The following is a 20,199-nucleotide window of genomic DNA, read 5'->3' as shown; positions in this document are numbered from 1 at the left end:
CACAGCATAACAATAATAACAGCATTTCAGTTTCAACAAAGATACATGGATACATAGGTCATCTTTGCTCTTCAGAGTATAATGCCCTGTACCTCTACTCTTAGGGTTGAATCCACAGCCATGTCGACTGTTAGAAATGGATTTAAAGGGTTTATTTGAAGACATCTGCTGCTTTAAAATATTTATCCTTGTTCCAACCTCTGCATCTGCCTGTTGATGTAACTATCAGTAGCCTCTAGAAAGAGCCTAATATAATGCAGTGTCTAATTTAGACGCTCTCAATCCTGGCTGCATCTTAGAGTTACCTGGGGAGCTTTTCAGAATGTCATTGCCCAAGCGTCATTCCCAGAGATACTGACTTAGTTGATCTGGGGTGGGGGCTGGGCATAAGAACTTACTACAATTCTTCTAGGGTTTACTTTTTCTCTATACACACAGCATGCAGTAATCATGTCACATTTGCCTCCTGTCCTTTTAGTATGGAAAGAAAAGGAAAAACGGAGTCCTTCACGTTCTTTAGTTGCTTGGCTCCAACTTCACTAAAGAATATATTTGAAGGAGGTTATCACAGATACTCAGCAGCAAAGCAGAGTCAGGTTGTGTCGCTTGTTCAGTGGCGTACAAGGAAGGGCTCTGGGGATCTTAGCACTTAAGAGAACTCCACTGCATGGTTGTGAAGACTTAAAAGGAGCCCCGTGTCAGGATTGGAACTTGCGGTCCTCTGTCCCTATGTTTTCCAGTGTTTCACTAACAAACACATGCCTTCTACTTTGGCAGTGCTGAGATCTAAGAATCCAGCCTGCCTGGGTTTGCGGCCTGGCAGCACCACTTTATACGGCGGTTTCACAGGCTGCGAGACCTGTCTGTATAACAGGGACGGAAAAGATCCAAACTCATAGAACTGACCTGTGAAAATTGTATAGGTCAGTTAATGGAAGGTGCTTAAACAGCGAAAGGGTTCATTGATGTTCTTGTTATAGCGACTAGGATATATTATCAAGTCAATTCCAGTTTACTAAAGTCTAATTGAGACTCCCTGTACACCTCCTAGAGGAAAAAGCTTCAAAGGAAGTTGACTTCCTGGATTTTATAATGTACCCGGGCTGTCCTTTTTAACCACTGTGCATTCTCCACTGTCTTGAAAGTTGAATTGATAAGGTGAGATCCAATTATAGAGACTATATAATATCAGGAGGTCAAAAATAGTTGGTTCTTATTATTACAAAATAGATGAGGCTTGGTGGCTCATGCCTTTAATCTCAGCACTTTGGGAGGCTGAGGTGGCAGCTCAGGAGATCGAGACCATCCTGACCAACATGGTGAAATGCCATCTCTACTAAAAATACAAAAATTAGCTAGGTGTGGTGGCATGTGCCTGTAATCCCAGTTACTCAGGAGGCTGAGGCACAAGAATCGCTTGAACCCAGGAGGTGGAGAGGTGGCAGTGAGCTGAGATCGCGCCAATGCACTCCAGACTGGTGACGGAGTGAGACTCTGTCTCAAAAAAATCCAAAAGTAAAAAGTAGTTGGTATTAAATGTGGCACAGGATCCCAGGGTATTTTACCACCGAGAAGGAGGCATTTTTTGAGTCAGTTTTTTATGATACGATTGTGAGCTTTTCAGTGAAACCCTCCAGACAATCAGCTGCTCCAAACATTCTCTTTTTGAAGAATGCCATTCACACTGTTTATTTCTTAAACCTCCTCCCAAGACATTGGAAGTGCAAATACGGGGAACAATAAATGTGGGTGTTGAGTGTCATCAGATGGGACGAGCAGAGTTCAGAATGTGAACTAGGAAATGTCTTTCACAAATGACATGCCTTCATTTAAGAATGTATTGCCAGCTACCAATGACTCTCTTCACAGAACTGGAAAAAACCACCATGAACTTCATATGGAACCAAAAGAGAGCCCACATAGCCAAGTCAATTCTAAGCAAAAAGAACACAGCGGGGGGCATCACACTAGCGGATTTCAAACTATACTACAAGGCTACAGTAATCAAAACAGCATGGTACTGGTACCAAAACAGAGACATAGACCAATGGAACAAAACAGAGGCATCGGAGGCAACACAACATATCTACAACCATACAATCTTTGATAAACCTGACAAAAACAAGCAATGGGGAAAAGATTCCCTGTTTAACAAATGGTGTTGGGAAAACTGGCTGGCCATGTGCAGAAAGCAGAAACTGGACCCCTTCCTGACTCCTTACACTAAAATTAACTCCAGATGGATTAAAGACTTAAACATAAGACCTGGTACCATAAAAACCCTAGAAGGAAATCTAGGGAAAACCATCCAGGACATAGGAGTAGGCAAGGACTTCATGAACAAAACGCCAGAAGCATTGGCAACAAAAGCCAAAATAGACAAATGGGACCTAATGAAACTCCACAGCTTCTGCACGGCAAAAGAAACAGTCACTAGAGTGAATCGGCAACCAACAGAATGGGAAAAAATTTTTGCAGTTTACCCATCTGACAAAGGGCTGATATCCAGAATTTACAAAGAACTCAAACAGATTTACAGGAAAAAAACAAACAAGCCCATTCAAAATTGGGCAAAGGATATGAACAGACACTTTACGAAAGAAGACATATATGAGGCCAACAGTCATATGAAAAAATGCTCTTCGTCACTGGTCATCAGAGAGATGCAAATCAAAACCACATTGAGATACCATCTCACGCCAGTTAGAATGGCGATCATTAAAAAATCTGGAGACAACAGATGCTGGGGAGGATGTGGAGAAAAAGGAACACTTTTACACTGCTGGTGGGAGTGTAAATTAGTTCAACCATTGTGGAAGACAGTGTGGCGATTCCTCAAGGCCTTAGAAATAGAAATTCCATTTGACCCAGCAGTCCCATTACTGGGTATATATCCAAAAGTCTGTAAATCGTTCTACTATAAGGACACATGCACACGAATGTTCATTGCAGCACTGTTTACAATAGCAAAGACCTGGAATCAACCCAAATGCCCATTGATGATAGACTGGATTGGGAAAATGTGGCACATATACACCATGGAATATTATGCAGCAATCAGAAATGATGAGTTTGTGTCGTTTGTAGGGACATGGATGAATCTGGAGAATATCATTCTCAGCAAACTGACACAAGAACAGAAAATGAAATACCGCATATTCTCACTCATAGGCGGGTGATGAACAATGAGAACACATGGACACAGGGAGGGGAGCACTACACACTGGGGTCTATTGGGGGGAATAGGGGAGGGACAGCAGGAGGGGGAGCTGGGAAGGGATAGCCTGGGGAGAAATGCCAAATGTGGGTGAAGGGGAGAAAGGAAGCAAAATACACTGCTATGTGTGTACCTATGCAACTGTCTTGCATGTTCTGCACATGTACCCCAAAACCTAAAATGCAATAAAAAAAAAAAAAAAAAAAAGAATGTATTGCCATCCCTAGGAGGGCCAGAATCGTTTTCTGTACCAAAAAGATATCATTTGGCAGGATGGGTCTATTGTTTGAGTCAGCAGTGCGGGAGTCCCAACCCCAGGAGCAGATGCCCTCCAACTGTTCGGACTGGGCTATTCAGGGTGAAGAGAGAAGGGGCCACAGCGTGGACAGGTGGCTGCACACAGCCAGTCATGACACCTCTCCCCCTCTGCCACCCTCCAGATTTGGATTCCGGATTACACCGTGTGCCACAATTAATATTCGCAGCAGGAAATGGCACGTATCAGATTTACCAGTTACGTTTCTGTTAGCACTTCCAGAGTGAAGGAAATTGTTTAATAAGGGCATTTGTCTTAGTAACTGAAAGTTTGTCTAAACTTCACACGTGTAGTATTTATTACATATTTCCTGAGAGTTGGCTCCAAGGCAATTTCACGCCATCATACATCTCATTAACAGAGGCCTTAAGTTACAGAGAATCTTAAAAATGGTCACAGTTAGTGTTTTTATTTTTATTTATTTATTTATTTTTTGAGATGATGTGTGGCTCTATTGCCCAGGCTGGAGTGCAGTGGCGGGATCTCCGCTCACTGCAGCCTCTGCCTCCAAGGTTCAAGGGATTCTCCACCTCCTGAGTAGCTGGGACTACAGGTGTGCACCACTATGCCAAGCTAATTTTTTTTCTTTTTGTATTTTTAGTAGAGACAGGGTTTTGCTGTGTTGGCTAGGCTGGTCTGGAACTCCTGGCCTCAAGTAATCCCTCCCAAAGTGCTGGGATTACAGATGTGAGCCCCTAAGCCTAGCCCCCAGCCAGTGTTTTTAATAAAGGGTAGAGAGAAGTAGCAAGTAAGAGCTAGGAAGTAGCAGGACTCAGAAGCTTAAACACACACACACACACACACACACCACATGTGTGCACATGTATAATACACACATCCAGTTGTATGGTACATGGTTAGATAATCAGTTTGTAGTTATAAAGAGAGTGTGAATCTTCTCTTTGGAACAAAGACCTCTACTTAGTTTCCTCTCCTATAAGATGGGGGATCATAACATTTGCAACCTAATATTGTGAGGATTAAGAAACATCAGTCCGGCCGGGTGCAGTGGCCCGCGCCTGTAATCCCAGCACTTAGGGAGGCCAAGGCGGGTGGATCACCTGAGGTCAGGAGTTGGAGAGCAGCCTGACCAACATGATGAAACTCCATCTCTACTGAAAATACAAAATTAGCTGAGCATGGTGGAGCATGCCTGTAATCCCAGCTACCCGGGAGGCTGAAGCAGAAGAATCGCTTGAACCTGGGAGGCAGAGGTTGCAGTGAGCAGAGATCATGCCATTGCACTGCAGCCTGGGTGACAGAGTGGGACCCTGTCTCAAGAAAAGCAAAACGAAACAAACAAAAAAATGAAAGAAACGTCAAGCCAAAGGGTAATGCAAGGCACAAAGTATGCACTCAGTTAGACTGATGCCTGTCATTGTCCTCATCATCACTAAGGTCAAGGGTAAAAGACAAAGGGCCTTACCTAAACAACGTTTTGGGGTTTATGCTTTGCTGTATTTTCCTAATTAAGTTGGTCTCACTGGAACCTAAAATCTGAAGTGATAAGTTCTGGCACAGTAATGAGATTATGGAGAAGTCGTGACTCCATTGTCTAAGCTGGGCCCCTCTGTGAGGAGTGTGGTGCCAGGGGTAAGGGGTCTTCAACTCACCCTGCTAACATTTCCTGCAGACACAAGCTGATCATGGCAATTAAAGTTGCCTTAGATGAGTCATATCACTTTTTCTTCAAAAAGGGCAATTGAGGCCCAAATATAGATCTTCCTTTTTCTCTTAATGACATTCCCTTTGGTTGGCCTTTCTGGATCTTTAGAGAGCTTGATGGAGGGATAAGAAAATAAGAGGGAAGATTGACATGCAAGGTGTTACCTCTTGAACCTCACTGCAGAGAACTAAATTTAACCTCCCGTGTATAGAGTCCCATATAAGACATTACTTTATGATTCATCACTAAGGGAACGTGTCCTCTGAGGAACTGATGTATTTTGTATGCCCATCTTTCTGCTAGCGGTGACTTAGGTGATAACTTCCTGTTATGCCCATCTTTCCGCTAGCAGTGACTTAAGTGATAACTTCCTGTTACGCCCATCTTTCTGCTAGCGGTGACTTAAGTGATAACTTCCTGTTACGCCCATCTTTCTGCTAGCGGTGACTTAGGTGATACTTCCTGTTACACCCATCTTTCCGCTAGCGGTGACTTAGGTGATAACTTCCTGTTACGCCCATCTTTCTGCTAGCACTGACTTAGGTGATAACTTCCTGTTATGCCCATCTTTCTGCTAGCGGTGACTTAGGTGATACTTCCTGTTACACCCATCTTTCCGCTAGCAGTGACTTAGGTGATAACTTCCTGTTATGCCCATCTTTCTGCTAGCGGTGACTTAGGTGATACTTCCTGTTACACCCATCTTTCCGCTAGCGGTGACTTAGGTGATAACTTCCTGTTACGCCCATCTTTCTGCTAGCACTGACTTAGGTGATAACTTCCTGTTATGCCCATCTTTCTGCGAGCAGTGACTTAGCTGATAACTCCCTGTGTTCTCTTTTCTGCCTCGCTACAAGGGAGCAGAAAATTTACTGCTCCGTCATAACAAGGACATTGATTCTTCAAAGTTAGCATATTCACTTTCTCTGGCTCCTCCCTTTGATACTGGTATTGTTTTTAAAATCGTTCATTATCGTAACCTGTCTCAGCTGATCATCAGGGAGTGCTTTTTTTCCCAGTAAACCTGAACCACCTTTTAGTCTTCTGTCAACTACTAGGTGTGAGTTCAAAGAGGTCTTAGCAGCTATCTATTGCTTGACAGAAGCCACAAGGAAATGTCCACTGATGTCCATTCATTGCCCCATAATTTGTTCCAGCTGCTTATTTTGGTTTTAGTTTTTGGAAGCCACTGGATCATGGAGGTTCTGGGACAATGTGGGAACAAGGAATGCGATCATTACTGTAAATCTCCCACAAATCTTGATAAAGGAAATAATCATCATTCCCATTGAATTATACATAGGCTAACACGGGGCCCATGAAGGTAACTTCTCTTGCACTGATTTGAAAAATGGGCATTTCTGGAAGAGAGAAAATATGAGTGAAGTCGGTGAATCACAGCTATTGTTCTGGAAATTATATTCAAATCTAGTCAGTCCAAATCTGAGAACTCTATTTGTGATGCAAATCAAAGAAAAAAATACTTCTGCTAAGCAAACCACTGCAGTCGTGCATATCGCTCGGCTTGGTTACCACTGTAAATCTTTTCTGATAGAGATAGAAGAGTAGACCATGCGTGAATTAACCACATCTGACGCTATTCATTTTCCTTCAACTGCAGGTAATTATCCTGCATAATTCTCCTATGCATAAATTAAAACTGCATGAATTAACAACGAGCTTGTTTTCCTACATTCAGTAATTAAGACAAAATTGATCAAGGGATACTTTACATGTGGGCAGGGATCAGACAAAAGTCCTCACAAAAGAAAAGGAATGATTCCTTTTTTCTCGCAAGTTTGTTTTTCTCCATTTCCCTCCCCTTTTGTGGGGTTGTTCAGATCTCTGAGGCATCAATCGCTTGCAAGAGGAAGCAGAAGGCACGCCACTGACATGGCGTTATTTATCGGGAAGCATTGCTTACTTGGAGAAAAAGTGCCCATTTCATTTCCTGATGATAGGGCTTCTTTGCAGACACACTGCATACCCAGCTGGAATAATAAACCTTTCAAAGATGGATGATGTGAAAACGTTTCTTCTTGACTATAATAGCAGCCCGAGGAGTCTCATTAACGCCTTGATATCAACTGAGAACCTCAGCCTGCATGGATGGTCTCTGTTTCGAGTTGCTAAGCCAAAAGATCTGGCAGCCACAACTCAGCTAAGTTATGTGGGAGAACTCGGGCTTTTTGAACATGCTACAAACTAGCAGTTGCTGTGGGAACTGTGGCTCTGAATTTGGAGTCTGTGTATTTACATCCACAGCCGCAGCACGGCCCAGACTCCGATGCAGACGGCCCAGGTTTAAAACCAAGCTCTGCCTCTTAGTAACGTTTTGGAGCCTCCATTCGCTCATCTATAAAATGGAGTCATTAACTCAGGGTATTGCGAGCACTCAGTGAATTAGTATATGTGTCTGGCACATTAGAAATGCTACTTACTGTTATTTAGTGATAGCTATTACTTTTATAATAACACAAAACGTGTTTATTTAGATTGGGTGTTTTGCTGTATGAGAAGCTTGGCCAGGTGTGGTGGCTCCCACCTGTAATCCCAGCACTTTGAGAGGCCGAGGCAGGAAGTTGCTTGAGTCCAGGAGTTTGAGACCAGCCTGGCCAACATGGTGAAACCCTATCTCTGCAAACAATACAAAGATTAGCTGGGTGAGGTGGTGTGAGCCCATGGTCCCAGCTACTCAGGAGGCTGAAGTGAGAGGATTGCTTGAGCCCAGGAGATTGAGGCTGCACTGAGCTGTGATCTGGCCATGGCACTCCTGTCTGGGTGACAGAGTGAGACTGTAGCTTTCTGTCAATGTGCAATATGAGATATGTGTACATATGTCTATAATTCAGAATTTGCATTTACTTGTTATTTTTTGTCTTGTTTTTGTTGTTGTTTAAGAGATGGGGTTGTCAAACTGGACTGAAAGTCCTGGGCTCAAATGATTTCCCACCTCAGCCTCTGGAGTGTCTGGGACTACAGGCACAGGCTACCACACCTGGCTGAGACTTCGTATTTATATTTTGAAAATTTCGGTGGCTTCAAACTCCTCTTGTGCCCAGGAAGGCCTTGCCTCTGTACCTACACTCAGGATCCTATGATTCACCTGAAGGGAGATGTTAGAGGGAAGGTCATTTTTACCATATGTAGAATCTTGCGTGCCAGGCTTCGCCAGGCTTATGCTCCCCCAGCTGTATTATAAAGGAGGTAAACCAGTCCCCTACATAAAAACTGTGCATCCTTTCAATGGGGCATTTTTCAGTACTTTGGCCTGATTGCTGTATATACATGTTGATGGAAACATCTTGAATTAATGTAGCCCCTTAGCCCCTTCCTGCTTTGGCTGTTTTCTTCCATCAGTGAGGGAAAGAGCCATTTGGTGACAACCAAAGAACACACTAAAGCAGAGCCAGCATCACATCCGGAAAACATCCGCATGTCAAGAATACACACTGAGGATCTGGAAGAAAAATGACACTTAAAAAAGAAACACCACGTGCCATTTCTATCCTATTTTAGGCCAAAAACCATTATGACAAATTTCAAAGGGCAGACTTTGTTTGGAATGTCATGGGAGCCTGAAAAGGGGAGCAATTCCTGACCTTTCTTATGTCATTACAGGGGCAGGATTCCATTTGCAAAACCAAGCGTCCGACTGAGGGCCCCAGTCACTTTGGAAGGGAACATGGTCATACTTCAAAGAGGCCATGGTTTGGTGACTGAAGGGGGAAGGCAGGCAGAACAAATCATCTCCCACCAGAGAAACACTGTTTTTGCTGCCTCCAGGTTGGCTGAGTGGGCCTCGTGGGGTGCAGAGCCCACAGTGAGGAGTCAGAGCATCTCAGCGCTAAGCAGTCAACCCCTTCATTTGGTTTCCTGGTTTGTGAAATTAGAGACATTGATGTTTTATCACAGGGTTATTCTGTGGTTTAAACGAGGCCATGGTTGTAAAAGTCATTGAAGATTGCAAAAATCTACAGAGATATAAGTCACTATCACTTGGACTAAAGTATCGAGATGAACTAGTCTCAACTGGACCTTGAACTTGAACTTGAGGAACAGCAGCCTCTAGGTATCAAGGAAGGGGGCGTGTACAGAAGAGAAGCGGTAGAAAAGGAAAAACCAGCAGTCAGCCGGCTAGAGGAAGTAAGGGGTCGCCAGATGTGGCAGATGTACTGCAGGTGCCAGAGCATAGTGGTAAATCCAATTACTTTTGTTTTTTTTTTTTGAGACAGAGTTTTGCTCTTGTTGACCAGGATGGAGTGCAGTGGCGTGATCTCGGCTCACTGCAACCTCCGCCTCCTAGGTTCAAGTGATTCTCCTGCCTCAGCCTCCTGAGTAGCTGGAATTACAGGCGCCTGCAACTACACCTGGCTAATTTGTTTGTATTTTTAGTAGAGCCGGAGTGTTACCGTGTTGGCCAGGCTGGTCTCGAACTCCTGAGCTCAGGTGATCCACCCGCCTCGGCCTCCCAAAATGCTGGGATTACAGGCGCGAGCCACCGTGACCGGTACTTTTTCTTCTCTTTTTCTCTGTCTCCTAAGTGGACCCCTGAGTTGAGGACATTTCCCGAAGTAGGGTTTGCACTACCTATACTTGCTACGTTGAGACAGTTCAGCCTTGAAAAGAAGTGATTTGAGGCTGGGCGCGGTGGCTCAAGCCTGTAATCCCAGCACTTTGGGAGGCCAAGGCAGGTGGATCACGAGGTCAAGAGATCGAGACCATCTTGGTCAACAAGGTGAAACCCCGTCTCTACTAAAAATACAAAAAATTAGCTGGGCATGGTGGCCCGTGCCTGTAATCCCAGCTACTCAGGAGGCTGAGGCAGGAGAATTGCCTGAACCCAGGAGGCGGAGGTTGCGGTGAGCCGAGATCGCGCCATTGCACTCCAGCCTGGGTAACAACAGTGAAACTCTGCCTCAAAAAAAAAAAAGAAAAGAAAAGAAGTGATTTGGATTCCTGTTTGTTCACAAGTTAGATTAGCCAGTTTGAAACGAAACTCCTTCTCACTGCTACCAACACCACTTTCCCAAATCCCTTCCCAACAAACAAACCGAAATGTGCAACAGTTTGTTTCTGTGACACAATTTCAGAATGGGTTTCTTAGACCAATGTTCTGCAGGAAGAGAAGGTGGGCTTTAGAGTTAGCTGTTCTGTGACTGCTACTGTCATGTTATTTACCTCACAGGGAAGAAATTTGATAGGAAGAACACAAGACTGTGGTCATATCTGACCTTTTTCTGTGTCTGACCGTATAAACCAATCTAGTTATTTATTGCTGTGTGACAAATCATTCCAAAATATAGTGGCCTGAAACAACAGCAGTGAGTCAGGAATTGGGAAGGCCTCTGGCAGGCACTTCTGGGTCTCTCTTCAGCCAGATGGTGGCTGGACATGGAACAGTAGGGTTTGGAGGAGTGGGGGGCTGGCCAGGCATCTTTCTCTTTCTCACAGTCTCAGGTCTATCTATGTGATCAGGTAGCTTGGGCTTCCTCCTAGCATGGTAGTCTCGGGATAGTCAGACTGCTTGCATGGTGGCTGATAGCTTCAAGAGTTAGTATTACAGCCAATAACATAGAATTTGAATGATCTTTTATGATCTAGCCTTAGACATAACATTCTCTGTTGGTGGAGAAAGCCACAGTTTTGAGGAAAGAGAACATAAATCCCCATCTCTCAATGTATCAGAGTATCAGAGTCACTTTACTGAAAGGTCATGTAGGGGTGGGAGTTATCACTGAAGGCGTCTTTGGTATTTTTATCATCTGCCAATCTGCCATATGGTTGGAGTGTAAATAGTTAGAGGTTAAATTGCAGAAAGTCAATATTTATCCCTGATACTGATACTTACATAAGATCTCCTTAATCTCCAGATAGCAACTTCTTTTTTGTTTTTTAAATTTTTTTTAAACGTATCTATTTATTTTTGATTTTTTTTGAGACAGAGTCTTGCTCTGTCACCCAGGCTGGAGTGCAGGGGCACTATCTCAGCTCACTGCAACCTCCGCCTCCGAGGTTCAAGAGATTCTCCTGCCTCAGCCTCCCGAGTAGCTGGAGTTATAGGCAGGTGCCATGATACCTGGCTAATTTTTTTATTTTTAGTACAGACGGAGTTTCACCATGTTGGTCAGGCTGGTCTCGTGATTCACCTGCCTTGGCCTGCTAAAGTGGTGGGATTACAGGCGTGAGCCAACACACCCAGCCTATTTTTTTATTTTTATGGATATATAGTAGGTGTGTATACTTAGGGGATACATGAGATATTTTGATACAGGTACACAATGAATACCAACTATATCAAGGTAAATGGGGTATCCTCCAGAGAGTACCTTCTAATGTAGTAAAACAGGCAACTGTTCTGATGCCTCTCCCCTAAGTCCCCTTTGTATCTTAATGACTTAACACTTGTTAAACTTCCTAAAAATCTCAGGCATCCACTTGTGTTCTGCCACATGCCACTGTCCCTCAGAGAAGGACAGTGACATGCACATACGCCTGCAGCTCCCCGAGTTCCTCATGACTTCTGTGGCAGCTGCGGCGGCTGCAGTGATCAGCACTCAGCATCGTTCCAACCCCGTCTTGCTGCCTTCCTTACCGGAGTTCAGAAGCTGAAAACAGCACTGCCCAGAATCCCCTGCAGCTAGGATTCCACATGTTGAGTTGGGGTCTCCGTCAAACGCACTTGCACAAGATTGAAGGTAGAAGTGAGGGCAAGGCTGTGTGTCTAAGTTTCAGATGGCTGCTGTAACAAATTACTACAATTGTACTGCCTTAAAGTGAAAATGACACATATTTACAGTTCTGGAGGACAGAGTCTAAAATGGGTCTCACTGGACTAGAATCAAGGTGTTGGCAGGGCTGTGTTCCCTTCTGGTGGCTCGAAGAGAAGATCGATTTCCTCGCCCTTTCTAGCTTCTAGAGGCCACCCCCATTCCTTCCCTTGTGGCTCCTTCCTCCATCTTCAAAGTCAGCAATGTTCCATTCCCCTGACCTTTTTTCCATAGTCCCCTTCCCTCTGACGCAGCTGGGAAAGGTTCTCTGTTTTAAGCACAAATATAATTAGATTGGGCCCAACTGGGTAGTCCAGGACACCGTCAAGTCCTTGCCTTAATCACATCTGCTAAGTCCCCTTTGCCATGTAGGGTGACATAGTCACAGGTTCCAGGCATGAGGGCACGGACGTCTTTGGGGCTGGGTGGGCATTATGTTGCCTGCCATAGCAGACTTCCACTTCTTCTGTTGTCACCGCTGGCAGCCACCTTCATGGAGTATCTGCTTTTTCTGTAGTGGCTTCCTGGATGGCTGCTTCCCGAACGTGCCAGTGGTAGCTCCTTTCTGGAGCCAGTAGCTTCTCAAATCAATGTACAACTTCTTTTTATTTTTGAAACGGAGTCTCATTCTGTCGCCCAGGCTAGAGTGTGCAGTGGTGTGACCTCTGCTCACTGCAACCTCCATCTCCCAGATTCAAATGATTCTCCTGCCTCAGCCTCCCAAGTAGCAGGGATTATAGGTGTGCACCACTGCACCCAGCTAATTTTTGTATTTTTAGTAGAGATGAGGTTTCACCATGTTGGCCAGGCTGGTCTCGAACTCCTGACCTCCAATGATCCACAGGCCTTGGCCTACCAAAGTGCTGGGATTACAGGTGTGAGCCACCGTGCCCGGCCAGTGCACAGCTTCTTGAGCTCCAGTAGCCCTGTTTTACGATGTGCCTTTCTTAGTTCCAATGAGCTCAACCTAGAGTGTGCTCAGCCTTTAACTTAGCGTGTGTTCGCTTAGTTTTTCTGACCCAACAATCCCGTAACCTACTCTGTTTTACATCCTTTCTACTGAGTGGATTCTGTTCTCTGCAACTGAACCCTGATGAGTGTTGGATCGTCTGTGTGTGCCATCACCTCAGCTTCCGCTCTCTTTTTTCTAAGCTCCTCTTATTCTGAGGGTGGAGCATCATAGGGCCAACTCTCAATTACAGGAGAACTTGGGAGGATATAGATCAAAATGACTAAAACGGTGTGAATAACCTTATAAAGTAAACGTAGGGCACTGCAGTTCAAGGGTTACAGCTGGCAGTTATCCTGGAATCTTCGCACGGGGTAGGTTAACCTTGGCTAACCTTGAATCTCTGCGTTTCAGCAGGGCACCTAGTGTGAGTATCCATTAATTGGAAGGTGTTTCGTCACAGCTAAGGCCAAGGCCAAGTGATTCCAGGACTTCATATGTAGCAAAAAGTGGAGACATCAAATGTCATACTGGGACTGACCTCTTGGGAGTTGCACCGGCTCCAGGAAACTGTCACTTTGGATTTATTTCTCCTAGTAGCAGGAGGAAAATCACTTGTGCTTTTGGTATTTATCTGCCTTGCTTTCATATTTCTCAGGTTCCCTCTCCTGCCTTTTCCTGCCCTTGCCTCCCTCCCAAGAGCTCTTCTGAAGGCCAAGGTCAGAAAGAGACAAGCCTGGAGAGAATGGAGTCATTGTTTCTTCCTTTAACTTCCAAAACAATTTGAGAAGGAAGAGATCACTTCCAGGGGTAGAGGTGGAGGAGGCCAATAACATTAAACTCGAAAGTTAAGAGGCAAATACAAGAAAGAGTTAAAAGATGCTGTTGCTTTTCTCCGCACAAGGCTGGTTTTCGGTAGGGTCATGGCCTCCTGTTCTGGCATCATCGTCATTCACAGTAGCCTTGTTTCACAGTCACTCTTGACTGACCTTCCTTGCAAGGCACACCTTTCGACTGTCCCAAACTTTCCTACCTTCAGTCTTGATCTTAAATCTAGGTTCACGTGCAGTTAGTTAATAGTTGAGACCTACCATCGGGTAGGCAGCATGAAAACCCCAAGGATATAGGAGCAAACAAAGCTGACCCTCTGCACCTCCAGGGAGCTCACGGTCTTCCTAGTCTTTTGTCTGACAGATATTTCCTTCTCCTTTCTGTTTGCCTGTAATCTTAGAAGAGGCACCTGAATGAAATCTTTATTGACCACTCCAGTCACAGCCTTCTTTGACCTCTCATCGTCCTTCTTTCTAGGGTGGCTGTGTGATTGCAACACTTCCGAGTGACAGGTAGGGTGATTAATCATTACGCTGCAGCAACAGGTGTCTATGGGGCGAACCAGGACATGTGGTCACCTGCAGCACACTGTCCAACTCAGTGCGCTCCTCCTACTTCTCCACCAGACTGCTCCCTAGAAGTATGATCCGTATCTGACACTTTTTCCTCTCTTGAGAATCTCACTCTGTCACCTAGACTGGAATAGAGTGGCACAACCTGAACTCACTGCAGCCTCGCCCTTCCAGGCTCAAGCGATGCTCCCACTTCAGCTTCTGGAGTAGCTGGGACTATAGGCAGGCATCACCATCACCATGTCTGGATAATTTTTCTTTTCTTTCTTCCCTTTTTTTTTTTTTTTGTAGAGATGGGGTTTCACCATGTTGCCCAGGCTGGTCTCAAACTCCTGGGTTCAAGCGGTCCTCCCACCTTAGCCTCCCAAAGTGCTAGGATTACAGGCGTGAAGCCACCGTGCCCGGTCAATATGTTATACTTTTATATTGAATGAGATGTCCAACTTTGTCCAGACCTTAGAATAACTTCCCAGTAAACACATGCTAAGTTGAAACAGAAGTGAGATTCTCCTGAATTATATAACATTAAAGACTTAAAATCCACCTCAGAATTAGAAATGATTGTGGATCTGTTTTAGAATACTGAACGCTGTGAAAAATACTTCCTTCGAGACTCCTCTCTCCTTGGTCTGGTAGAGAACTCATTTTGATCTAATGGAACACAACACAGAAATATTGCACCTCATTTGCTTTCACCGTTGAAAGAAATCTAATTTCCTTTTTAATTAATGTAATGAACTTGTGAAAACATTCATCTCCTCCACACAGCGCTCATCAGCGTCATGTAAACAATGCATAAAATAAATTGGAGCAGCTTCTTTTCTTGATAGTGTCCCGGGTTTCCTCCGAGGGAATCAGATCCAGCACAGGGCCAAGTGTAAATGATCTTTGTTTCTAGGTAGCCTGCCGCACTCAAGAAAACATCTATTACTTTTTGGGAACATTTCCAACCTAAGTGAGATGAGTTTACTGTGACCAAAAAAAAAAAAAAACAAAAACAAAACAAGGCAAAAACCTGGACCATGAACTTAGAGAAGAAGTTGGTGGCTGCAGAGAGCAGGCACGGAAGAGGGAAGAGGACACGTGGGTGTTTCATGCTTAATCCATTCGAGATACATGATGCATTGAGTGATTTTGCTCCATTGAATCAACTCGAAGGCTTTCATATGCATAACAGTGAGGCTCTCGTTTTCGGGGGAAAATGTTGTTTCAAGAAACTGCCTATAAGGATATGAAATGAAGAAACGAAGCCAAAAGAAGGGCTCCTTCCAGATGAAAAGGCATAGACTCACGATCATTCTCCTTTTCCGAACAGATCTTTCTCATAATCACCTTGCAGGGTGTTTACATGACAACTGCTTTGTGACACCGTTCTACACCTAGGTCTGCCTTTGGGGAGCCAATTATGAACGACTGTGCTATCTGCACCTCCTCTCCCCACCCCCACCCCAATTCCCTTGCTCCATTGTCTGTTTTCAGCTGGTATTCTTTTCTGGTTGAATGGCCACAAACACAAGCTGTCTATCTCCCCCGGCTCATGGAGCTCAGCTTGGCAGATGAAAATAACCCTGGTACAGGAGCTGTTCGCAAGCACGAGGCCCTGCTCACAGGACCACCGGTGCAGGAAGCCCCAGTGGAAAGTCGAATCTGCCATTGCCCCGAGGAGCGCCCATTGTGTAAATAAAATGGACTTTCCCTTCTACCAGCACTTCCTCCCAAGAAAAGCAAGGAACTGTTGAGACTTCTGACTTCTTTCCAGAATGAAAACAGATAATCCATTGAATGCAATAAATGATTAAATAAAACTCTGGTTTGCAAACTCTTCAGCCCAAGGGACCGTTGCATGTATAACTCAGCCATTTAGTGTAAAATCTGGAAGCTGTGCTCTTCACCCTGCACAGTTGCCTTTGTCTGTATTGCCGTTTCCTGACAGAGGGGTGACCCAATAATCTGTGAATTAACACAAAATGTAACAGAGAAGTGGCTTGGCTATACTTAGAAGTGGGCATGTGGCTGGTATCACAGTTGCACAGTTGGGCTGTGGGGTTTTATCATAGTAGGGCTGTTTCCACTTTAGTGACCACAGATTTAGGGAAGGACACTTGGCAGTCATCAGCAGGTCCCCAGGTCAACGGACATCAATTCTAGAGCACAGAATTCTTATGTGGTTTAGCTCAGATATAAATATCGCCCCCTCTCTCCTCCCCCAGCCTCCCTGGCTTCTCCAGGTTACCCTTGGGTGGGTCCCTTCTCTGCTGGAAATAACTTTACTTGCAGTTACCGAAAGGAAGGAGAGCCATTTCTGGAACTGTATTTGGGTAATCAGAATTCTATGCAAGTCCCTAGTGCATGCTTTTAGTTTTCCTTCTCTCTAGCTTGGCATTCTTTATATTTATACTGAGGATAAAATATTCAAAGCAAAATCTCACATTAGAGTGTCAGAGGAAAAGAGAAGCAACAGCAATTGGGGGGTCTTTTAGAAAAGCAACATATGCAGTATGTTTTTACTAAACAGATTCTCCAGTGTTTAAGTTTCCAGATGTTCGGATGCAGGAAATTTTTGGACAGGCAGATGCATTACCTTCCTGGGGAAAAGACACGATTTGACACTATGGCACCTGAAGGGGAAGCTGAGCACAGGCCAGTCCTGAGGGCTGGGGGACGGGGGCTTCAGATAGGGGAGTTCCTCAAGCTGCTGTTACTGTAAGTTGGCACATGCCTGCAATTTGTTCCTACAGAAGGGTAGCTACTGATGCTTCCTAACTGACCACTGGAGATAGCCGTGATGATGCTGGTTCTTGGAGAGTTCACGGCTGACATCCCCTGCTTGTGACAGAAGCTGAAATACGATTTGATGGAGGTAGATGGTGTGAGTGGGCAAGCTCAGAGGCTTGTCCAAAATGGCTGGAGAAGCAAGGAGAAGAGGGGAATTGAGTGAGTAGAAATACCCCAGGAGGGGAAGGAAGGAGGCAGGTACACTCTCAGAGCAAGACAGCCCTCATAGAAAACCAAAGGGAAGAAATGAATGCATGTCAGGTAACAATCAGGCAGACGCTCACACAAGTCCCTTAGAGACGGCCAAGTACAATTTCTTCAGAATGGGGATAGTGATTAGTCACAGTCCTAGACCTTCTACCAATGTGTGGTCATGAGAGGGTGGGAAATGCGGAGCAGGAAGGAAACAACCCTGACATATATTTTAAGACAATCACAACTGTTTTCCCAGATCAAAAGCCTGAACATTTTCCCTCAGTCACTGAAGCAACATGTAGGTACCTCCAAGACCAGGACCTAGGAGGCTACAGATTTCACTCTGCGCCACCCCCCACCCCCACCCCCAGAAGAATCAGCCGGGTTCTCTTGCTTTTCCACTTGTTCTCGTGCTCCCCAGGGAGCTGTCACTTTTCACAGCACTGCTGCCACCTTAGCACCTGATGGCTTCTGCTTATCTAATTTCAAAATGCACCTACTCCCTTCGAACGTGAGGGGTCTCTGTGGGTCACCCACTGCCCTGGGAGAGGGAGCTAGAGGGTTCTAGTCTCGACTGAGAGGGCCAGATGCTCCGCTTGGCCAGCCCCCTCCCATGCCACGGACACCTGCTAGGGCGCCCCAGTCCTCAGGTGCATCCCCTCCCCCCATCTTTCCAGACACAGGTCGGCATCAAAGCAACACATTTTTCCTTTCTTGCCCCTCTTCCCAGTTCTCATCCTCCTATTCCACCCGGCCAATTTGGAATTCAGACACGGTGGGGAAGGGGCTGGTTCATAGTCCAGCTCAATCGGGCAGCCGGGGGGCAGGTGAAGACCCTTGAGACTGACACCCCAGCCCTGAGCTGGATTCCCCACAGGCTCTGCGAGCGCCGAAGTCGTTCCGGGCCAGGGGGCCACCCAGGACTCCCATCTGGGGGCGCTCGCACACACACCCTTCCCTGACTCCCAGGGCCCGGCGCTTCTTCGCCTCAGAGATGTCCCAACCCCGGGCGGTGCCGCGGGCCCTCCAACCTTGCCCGGTCTTCCACTATCCAGGACATCTTTCAGTTCTGCTCGCAAAAAGCGCGCGTGCCCTTTCGCCCAGCAACTCCCTACCGTACCCTGTGGGCATCCGATGCCCGAACCCCCCAGGGTGGCTGAAGCCGAGGACGCTCCAGTCTCCACGGCCCCTTCGCAGACAACGCTCATGCAAGTCGAGGACACCCTCCCCACGCAGACCGCACCGGGTTGTCAGCAAAAGCAACATCGGAAGCAAGAAAGGAGAAATGGAAGGTGGACCCACCTAAGGACGACGGCTCCGTGTCATGTCAGGGGCACGCTCGGGGCTCTCGGGCATGGAAAAGCCTCCGCAGCAAAGCGATGCCCGGGCTGCCCGCGCCTCCCGCTTTGCAGACGGCCTGAGCTCGCTCGCTTGGCTGCAGGGGCCCGGGAGGCAGTCGGTGGACGCGCTCGGTCCCCTGCCCCGCAGGTCCGCTCCCAGCAGCTGCGGCGCGGGGCGAAGTTGCGGGGCTGGCGCGGGCGAGCGCGGCGGAGCGGGTGGAGGGCGGGAGCCGTGGGGAGGGGAGGCGCCGCGCGGGGGCCGGCGCGTCACGGGTGCTGGGAGGGAGGGCGGGTGGAGACAGCTGCTTGACAGCTACTTCAGCGCAACTCCAGCTGATCGCAGGCACGCCGGGCTCCTTTGCAAGAGCTGGCGCGGCAGCTTTGGCGCGATCCCCGGAATCGCGCGGGGGAGCGGGCCCGGCGGATCCAGCGCGGGGAGGCAGAGGGCGGAGGAGAGGAGCCGAGGCAAGGAAGGGCCCTTTCAGCTAATCTTTTGGGACCTTTCATACAGGCTGGGCTGTGCAGTGAAAAAAATGAGGTGGTAGTGTATGGAGTGGGGGCGGCGTGGGAGTGAGGATGGTTGCCCACGGCAGGGGTTGTGCTGGAAAGCCCCGCTGGGGAGGGCGGCCTTGCAGGGCACTCTGTCTACTGGGGCTTCTTTGGACACAGCTCTCATAAAGATGGGAGACACTGAATTGTTTTTTATTTTGTTCTGGTGGATTTGAATTATAAAGGTTTCCTTTGGGAAAAGCATGGATCTGCCTGATAGAGACACATTCCCCAAAAAGGGCCTTTTGGAGTGGAAATTGTATGGAACTGGGAGCCCACAAGGACCCAGGGACAAGGTCCTGACTCAGTCTCCATCCTTACATAGGGATTCCCTGCTATGCCTCAGTTTCCTCATCTGTTAAGTGATCATACTGAATAACGTATGTATTTAGAATATGTTAACTAGAATAGTCCCACAAGACACATCCACTCCCTCCCATGCCAACTTGAGATTCCGTCACCTTGTGAAAGGATCAGTAAGAATCGATGAGCTTAGACGTTAACCGAAAGGGAACATCCCAGGAGACGTGTTAACATGGGAAACACCCACAACCAGTCGTGGTCAGGGCACTGCATCCTCGGGCTGCAGTACAAGCAGCCAGAAGCGTTGCCTGATAAACTGTGTCATAACCCACCTAGGGATACAATAGATAGGGCAAAATCGGCTCGATGCCCAGAAAGAACACCCGAGAGCGCACCTTGGTCACCACGTCTCTGCCTTAGACCACGAAGAGTGGCCTGAGCAGTGCCTTGACAGTCTGAGCCCTCATTATAGCTGGAGTTTTCCAGAGATCCACCTTCCTTCTGCCCTTCTTCCAACTTACAAAACAGTTTCTGACAGCACTTAGTCTCCTCCTGTAAGCATTTCCTTTGGAGGAGAAAATGTGTTGACCACATGGCATGGATATGTCAGGCAAGTTATTCTTTATGTGTTTTTAATATTGGGACTCTGGTCAGTATGTGAATCTCTGTTGAGTCTGGTTGACTTGCGTCTGCGCTCACACTGCTGAACACTACGG

General features: G+C 46.5%; 1 protein-coding gene and 1 long non-coding RNA gene across 12 annotated transcripts in view; one reads left to right on the top strand and one right to left on the bottom strand.

Moving 5' to 3' along the window:
* Window positions 1-20,199, bottom strand: part of RIPOR2 (RHO family interacting cell polarization regulator 2) — a 235,789-nt gene that overhangs the window by 81,515 nt on the left and 134,075 nt on the right. For 4 of the 11 annotated variants that reach the window (XM_078368179.1, XM_078368181.1, XM_078368182.1 and 1 more), the window contains exon 1: window positions 18,594-18,849. The exons of the other annotated variants lie outside the window; for them this stretch is intronic. The gene's annotated coding sequence lies outside the window, so the exon portion shown is untranslated. Of the gene's footprint in view, window positions 1-18,593; window positions 18,850-20,199 lie in introns of those variants that run through there. 11 annotated transcript variants of the gene reach the window in all.
* Window positions 1-20,199, top strand: part of LOC144582008 (uncharacterized) — a 93,019-nt gene that overhangs the window by 33,354 nt on the left and 39,466 nt on the right. The gene's annotated exons all lie outside the window — the stretch shown is intronic.

The sequence above is a fragment of the Callithrix jacchus genome, chromosome 4, assembly GCF_049354715.1.
Source record: "Callithrix jacchus isolate 240 chromosome 4, calJac240_pri, whole genome shotgun sequence".
Classification (NCBI taxonomy): Eukaryota; Metazoa; Chordata; class Mammalia; order Primates; family Cebidae; genus Callithrix; species Callithrix jacchus.
Note: the sequence above shows the minus strand (reverse complement) of the source record. Positions and strands in the feature narration are given on the sequence as shown.